The sequence below is a fragment of the Mustela nigripes genome, chromosome X (genome assembly GCF_022355385.1).
Source record: "Mustela nigripes isolate SB6536 chromosome X, MUSNIG.SB6536, whole genome shotgun sequence".
In the NCBI taxonomy this organism is placed as follows: Eukaryota; Metazoa; Chordata; class Mammalia; order Carnivora; family Mustelidae; genus Mustela; species Mustela nigripes.
The window spans coordinates 80,675,020-80,683,371 of NC_081575.1; positions in this window are offsets into that span (position 1 = coordinate 80,675,020).

The window sequence follows — 8,352 nt, forward strand, 5'->3', positions numbered from 1 at the left end:
GCGCCGGTTTAGCCTCTGGAGCGATGTCCCTCAGCGGAACAGACTTTTAAAAGTCCTGATTTTGTGCTCTGTTGCTCTGCCACTTGCCGGGAGCTGGCCCCTCCCCCCGGGGTCTATCTTCCCGTCGCTTTGGATTCATTTCTCCGCCGGTCCTACCTTTCAGAAAGTGGTTGTTTTCCTGCTTCCAGAATTGCTGTTCTTCTTCTCTTCGATCTGCCAATGGATTTGCAGGTGTTTGCAATTCTTACATAAGCTATCTAGCTGATCTCCTGGTAGCCGAAGTAGTCTCAGCCTGCTACTTCTCCGCCATCTTGATTCCTCCCACTCGAAAATTCCTATTGTTCAATTCATGCTTGTCAAGAATGTTGGATTTTGACAGAAGTTTTTCCATATATATAGAAGGATAGTGTGACATCTTTTTAAATTTAGATTTAATTTTAATTTGTTTTATTAACATATAATGTATTATTTGCTTCAGGGATACAGGTCTGTCAATCATCAGTCTTACACAATTCACAGCACTGACCATAGTACATACACTCCCCAGTGTCCATCACCCAGCCACCCTATCCATCCCCCCAACCCCCCAGCAACCCTCAGTTTGTTTTGTGAGATTAAGAGTCTCTAATGGTTTGTCTCCCTCCCCAGTCCCATTTTTTTCATTTTATCCCTTCCTACTCCCCACAACACCCCGCCCTACCTTTCAAATTCCTCATATCAGAGAGACTATATGATAATTGTCTTTCTCTGCTTGACTTATTTCATTTAGCATAATACCCTCTAGTTCCATCCACACTGTTGCAAATGGCAGGATTTCAGTTTTTTGATGGCTACATAGTATTCCATCATGTATATTTACCACTTCTTCTTTATCTATTCATCTGTTGATAGACATCTAGGTTCTTTCCATAAGTTGGTTATTGTGGACATTGCTGCTATAAATATTCAGGTGCACATGCCCCTTCAGATCACTACATTTGTATCTTTAGGGTTAAATACCCAGTAGTGCAATTGCTGGTCATAGAGTAGCTCTATTTTCAACTTTTTGAGGAACCTCCATGAGTTTTCCAGAGTGGCCGAACCAGCTTGCTTTCCCAACAACAGTGTACGAGAGTTCCCCACTCTCTACATCCTCATCAACAACTGTCATTTCCTGACTTGTTCATTTTAGCCATACTGACTGCTGTGAGGTAGTATCTCACTGTGGTTTTGATTCGTACTTCCATCATGTTTATTGAGTGACATTGAGCACTTTTTCATGTGTCTGTTGGCCATTTGGATGTCTTCTTTGCAGAAATGTCTGGCCATTTCTTGATTGGATTATTTGTTCTTTGGGTGTTGAGTTTGTTAAGTTCTTTATAGATTTTGGATAATAGCCCTTTATCTGATAAGTTATTTGCAAATATCTTCTCCCATTCTGTCTGTTGTCTTTTGGTTTTGTTGACTGTTTTCTTTGCTGTGCAAAAGCTTTTGATCTTTATGAAGTCCCAATAGTTCATTTTTGCCCTTGCTTCCCTTGCCTTTGGTGCTGTGTCTAGGAAGAAGTTGCTGTGGCTGAGGTCAAAGAGGTTGCTTCCAGTGTTCTCCTCAAAGATTTTGATGGATTCCTGTCTCACATTGCAGTCTTTCATCCATTTTGAGTCTATTTTTGCGTGTGATGTAAGGTTCAGTTTCATTCTTTTGCATGTCACTCTCTGATTTTCCCAACACCATTTGTTGAAGAGATTGTCTTTTTCCCCCTGGACATTCTTTCCTGCTTTGTCAAAGATTAGTTGACCATAGAGTTGAGGGTCCATTTCTGGGATCTCTATTCTGTTCCATTAATCTATGTGTCTGTTTTCATGCCAGCACCATATTGTCTTGATGATGACTGCTTTGTAATAGAGCTAGAAGTCTGGAATTGTGATGCTGCCAACTTTGGTTTTCTTTTTCAACATTCCTCTGGCTATGCAGCATCTTTTCCAGTTCCATTTAAATTTTAGGATTATTTGTTCCATTTCTTGGAAAACAATTGATGGTATTTTGATAGGGATTGCACGAGATGTGTAGATTCCTTTAGGTAGCATAGACATTTTCTCAATATTTGTCCTTCCAATCCATGAGCATGGAACATTTTTCAATTTCCTTGTGTCTCCTTCAATTTCTGTCATGAGTACTTTATAGTTTGCTGAGTACAGATTCTTTGCCTCTTTGGTTAGGTTTATTTCTAAGTATCTTATGGTTTTGGATGCAGTTGTAAATTGGATTGACTCCTTAATTTCTCTTTCTTCTGTCTTGCTGTTGGTATATAGAAATGCCACTGATTTCTGCACATTGGTTTTATATACTGTCAGTATACTGAATTCCTGTATGAATTCTAGGAGTTTTGAAATAAAGTATTTTGGGTTTTCCACATAAAGTATCGTGTCATCTGTAAAGAATGAGAGTTTGACTTCTTGTTTGCTGATTTGGATGCCTTTTATTTCTTTTTGTTGTCTGATTGTTGAGGCTAGGACTTCTACTTCTATGTTGAATAGCTGTGATGATAGTGGACAGCCCTGCCGTGTTCCTGACCTTAGGGGGAAAAGCTGTTTTTCCCCATTAAGAATGATATTTGCTGAGGGTTTTTCATAGATGACTTCTAATGTATGGAGGTATGTACCCTCTCTCCCTACACCATGAAGAATTTTAATCAAGAAAGGGAGCTGTACTGTGTCAAATGCTTTTTCAGCCTCTACTGAGAATATCACCTGGTTCATGTTCTTTCCTTTATCAATGTATTGTATCACATTGATTGATTTGTGGATGTTGAACCAACCTTGCAGCCCAGGAATAAATCCCACTTGTTCCTGGTGAATAGTCCTTTTAATGTACTGTGGGGTCCTATTGGCTAGTATTTTGGTGAGAATTGTTGCATCCATGTTCATCAAGGATATTGGTCTATAATTCTCCTTTTTGATGGGGTCTTTTTCTTGTTTGGGGATCAAGGTAATGCTGGCCTCATAAAACGAGTTTGGAAGTTTTCCTTCCATTTCTTTTTCTTTTTCTTTTTTGGAACAGTTTTAGGAGAATAGGTATTAATTCTTCTTTAAATGTTTGGTAGAATTCCGCTGGGAATCCTTTTGGCCCTGGGCTCTTGTTCATTCGGAGATTTTTGATGACTGCTTCAATCTCCTTACTGGTGATGAGTCTGTTCAGGTTTTCTGTTTCTTCCTGGTTCAGTTTTGGTAGTTTATATGTCTCTAGGAATGCATCTATTTCTTCCAGATTGTCAAACTTACTGGCGCATAGCTACTCATATGTTCTTATAATTGCTTGTATTTCCTTGGTGTTGGTTGCGATCTCGCTTCTTTCATTAATAATTGTGTTTATTTGGGTCCTTTCTCTTTTCTTTTTGATAAGTCTGGCCAGGGGTTTGTCACTCTTATTAATTCTTTCAAAGAACCAGCTCCTAGTTTCATTGATTTGTTCTACTGTTCTTTTGGATTCTATCTCATTGATTTCTGCTCTGATCTTTATTATTTCTCTTCTCCTGCAGGGTTTAGGCTTCCTTTGCTGTTCCTTCTCCAGTTCCTTTAGGTGTGGGGTTAGGTTGTGTATTTGAGACCATTTTGTGGTCTCAAAATAGGCTCCTATAGGAGATAGGCTCCTATTGTTATGTACTTTCTTCTCAGGATCCCCTGAGATGTCCCAAAGATTTTCAACACTTGTGTTTTCACTTTCATTTGTTTCCAAGAATGTTTTTAATTCTTCTTTAATTTCCTGGTTGACCCATTCATTCTTTACTACGATGCTCTTTGGTCTCCATGTATTTGGGTTCTTTCCAACTTTCCTCTTGTGGTTTAGTTTTAATTTCAAAGCACTGTGGTCTGAAAATATGCAGGGAATGATCCTAATCTTTTGGTACCAGTTGAGACCTGATTTGTGACCCAGGATGTGATCTATTCTGAAGAATGTTCTACGTGCAGTAGAAAAGAATGGGTAATCTGTTGCTTTGGGATGGAATGTTCTGAATATACCTGTGATGTCCATCTGTTCCACTGTGTCCTTTAAAACCTTTATTTCCTTGTTGATCTTTTGCTTAGATGATCTTTCCATTTCAGTGAGGGGAGTGTTAAAGTCCCCTACTATTATTGTGTTATTGTTTATGTGTTTCTTTGATTTTGTTATTAATTGGTTTATATAATCGGCTGCTCCCATGTGAGGGGCATAGATATTGAAAGTTGTTGGACCTTCTTGTTGGGCAGACCCTTTAGGTATGATATAGTGTCCTTCCTCATCTCTTATTATAGTCTTTGGCTTAAAATCAAATTTATCTGATATAGGGATTGCCACACCAGCTTTCTTTTGTTGTCCATTAGCATGGCAAATTGTTTTCCACCTTCTCACTTTAAATCTGGAGGTGTCTCTGGGTCTAAAATGAGTTTCCTGCAGACAGGATATCAATGGATCTTGTTTTTTTTTTTTTTTATCCATTCTGATACCCTGTGTCTTTTGATTGGGGCATTTAGCCCATTTACATTCAGGGTAACTGTTGAAAGATATTAATTTAGTGCTATTATATTGCTTGTAAGGTCATTGGTACTCTATATTGTGTCTGTTCCTTTCTGGTCTGTTACTTTTAGGCTCTTACTTTACTTAGAGAACTGCTTTTAATATTTCCTATAGGGCTGGTTTGGTGTTCGCAAATTCTTTTAGTTTTTGTTTGTCCTAGAAGCTTTTTATTTCTCTTTCTATTTTTCAGTGACGGTCTAGCTGGATATAGTATTCTTGGCTATGTATTTTTCTTGTTTAGTGCTCTGAATATATCATGCCAGTCCTTTCTAGCATTCCAGGTCTCTGTGGATAGATCTTCTGTCACTGTAATATATCTACCATTTTATGTTACAGATCTCTTGTCCGGAGCTGCTTTCAGGATTTTCTCTTTGTCACTGAGACTTGTAAGTTGTACCCACTATTAGATGATGGGGTGTGGATCTATTTTTATTGATTTTGAGGGGAGTTCTCTGTGCCTCCTGGACTTTGATGCTTGTTCCCTTCATCGAATTAGGGAAATTCTCTGCTATAGTTTGCTCCAATATAACTTCTGCCCCCACCTCTTTTTTCTTCTTCTAGGATCTCAATTATTCTAATATTGTTTCATCTAATGGTATCACTTATCTCTTGAATTCTCCCCTCATGGTCCAGTAGTTGTTTGTCTCTGTTTTTCTCAGCTTCCTTATTCTCCATCATTTGGTCTTCTATATTACTAATTCTCTCTTCTGCCTCATTTATCCTAGCAGTAAGAGCCTCCGTTTTTTATTGTACCTCATTAATAGCCTTTTTTATTTCAACTTGGTTAGATTTTAGTTCTTTTATTTCTCCAGAAAGGGATTTTCTAGTATCTTCCAATCTATTTTTGAGCCCAGCTAGCACCTTGATAACCGTCATTCTGAACTCTAGTCCTGACGTATTACTAATGTTTCTATTGATTAGGTCCCTAGCCATTGGTACTGCCTCTTGTTCTTTTTTTTTTTTTTTAGGTGAGTTTTTGTACCTTGTCATTTTATCCAGATAAGAATAGATGAATGAGAGAAGAAAAAACTAAAAGCGTAGGAACGACTACAGAAAGATATACACTAACCAAATCAGAAGAACACCAAAACTGGGGGGAGAAGAAAGGAGGAAAAAAGAAAAAAAACAATTATATATATATTAGACTGGTGAATAGAACAGAGCCACACAATTGAATTTGGGTGTATCTTGTTCTATTAGAAGAAACTGCCTCCCAAAGTTTTAAAGAAAGAAACACACACACACACACACACACACACACACATACAAAACAAGGGTATATATGATGAAAGGATGGAATATGACTGTAAAGATGAAAATTTAAAAAGATTCTAAAAAAGGAATTGATAAGAAGTTGGTTGAAAAAGAAAATAAAAGGAAAGAATGTGATCAGGCTGGAGACTAGAACAAAGTGATGTGGTAGATTTAGGGTATATTTTGATCTCTTAGAAGAAATTGTATCCCAAAATTTTAAAGAAAGAAAAATCTGTACATATACAAAAAATGAAGTTAAATACAATGAAAGGAAAGAATATGACTATAACAGTAAAAATTTTAAAAGATTTTTTAAAAGATATTGATAAGATAAAATAGTTTTAAAAAACCTTAAAATAGAAAAGAGGAAAAATTTTTTAAAATAGAATAAGAAAAAAATAAAATTAAAAAAATTTAACTTTGAACAAGTAAAGAATCATGGGGGGAAAACCATGACTTCTATGTACTGTATTCCTGCAGCTCTGAAGTTTTGCAGTTCTCATTTATTGGCGAAGCTGATTATGGTTGGATTCTTGTTGATCTCCTGGGGGAGGGGCCTACTGCATTGATTCTCAAATGTCTTTGCCTGAGGCAGAATTGCACCACCCTTGCCAGGGGCAAGCTAAGTAAACTGCTTAATTTTGTTCTCAGTAGCTTTTGTTCCCTGAATACTTTCTATATAGCTTTGGAGGAGGAGAATGAAGATGGCAGCTTCCCAGTCTCCAGCTTAGAGGAACCAAGACCTCAGGACCCCACTCCTCAGTGCACCCTCAGAGAAAATCAGTCAATCATGCCTGTCTCCCTGGTCTCTGGACATTCTCTATGCTCACCCAGCCTGTGAATGAGCATTTCTATCTCTGGTGCACAGCCTTGTTTGGAGTCTACAAACCCAGCAGATTCTTGTAGCATGTTCCCATGCCACTCCTCCCAGAGGAGGAAGGACGGGTTCTCCCCAGATCTGCCACTTATGGGATCCATGCTCAAAGAGTGCCTTGGATCACAGTTTAAGGTAACCCCAAGCTGAGAGCCCATTCCTTGGCTCTGTCTCTGCAGCCATCTTCCCCACTCTAATACCTGGGAGCTCTCTCCCACTCAGGCACCCCAGTTCCTTTCTGTGACCCTGAGGGCCCTAAGACCATACTGTCCCTGTGAATACTCTACCCCCCAGCTTAGTCTCTGCAACAAGGTCCCTCAGTGAAGCAGACTTCTAAAAGTTCCAGTTTTGTGTGCCACTGCTCTACCACTTGCCAGGAGCTGGCCCCTGCCCCCATGGTCTCTCTTCCCATATATCATCTTGGATTCACTACTCTAAATGTCCTACCTTCCAAAAAATGGTTGATTTTCTTTTTTTTTAAGATTTTATTTATTTATTTGACACAGAGAGAGATAGAGAGAGAGAGATCACAAGTAGGCAGCGAGGCAGGCAGAGAGAAAGGGGGGTAAGCAGGCTCCATGCCAAGCAGAGAGCCTCATGCAGGACTGGATACCAGGACCCTGAGATCATGACCTGAGCCGAAGGCAAAGGCTTAATCCACTGAGTCACCCAGGTGCCCATGCCCCTTCATTTTTAAAAGATATTTTTACTGAGTATAATATTCTTGCTTGACAGGGGTTTTTTTCACTAATTTGAGGATGCTATGCCACTGCTGTCAAGCTTTCATTGTTTCTGATGAGATGTCATGTAATTATCTGTACATAATGACATTTTTCTCTTGCTAATTTCAAGATTTTCATTTTCTCCTAGTCTTTCAACATTTTGACTATGATATGTCTGTTTGTGGCTCTCCTTGAATTTATTCTTGGATTTCAATGAGCACCTTGCATGCGTAGATTAATATTTTTTATCAATTTGTGAAATTTTCAGTATTTCTTTAAATACTTTTATGCTCATTTATCTCTCTCCTCTCTTTCTAATATTCCTGCTATGTATATGTTGGCATATGTAATGATGTCCCATATTTATCTGAATCCCTGTCCCCATTTTTCATTTTCTTCCTTTCTGTTCAGATACCCTAATCTTTATTAACCTATTTAACCTCAAGTTGACTACTTTTTTACCATGTCAAATCTATTTATGAGCCCTTATAGTCACTTTTTATTCATTTTGTTTAATGTACTTTTCAACTCCAGAAATTCTATTTGGTTCTTCATTATAATTTCTCTCACTTTATTAATTATTTAATGAGATATTGCTATTACACCTTATTTTCTTTAAGCAAGGTTTCCATTACTTATTTGAACATATTTATGATAGCTACTTTGAAGTCTTTGTCTGCTAAGTTAGTATCTGGGTCCCCATAAAGTCAGTTTCTATTGTATTTTTTTCTCTATATGGGTCATAATTTCTTGTTTCTTTTTGTATGTCTCATTTTTTGTTGTTGAAATGGACATTTTAGATAATACACTGAAACAATTCTGGATACAGATTCTCGCTCTTCTTTCTAGGATTTTATTGGTTGCTTGGTTGATTATTTATTTTGTGACTTAGCTGGACTATCTAGGTGAAGTCTATTTCCCCATTGATGTAGAGCTTCTGTTTCTCCCCAGAGGATACAACCTTAGGCA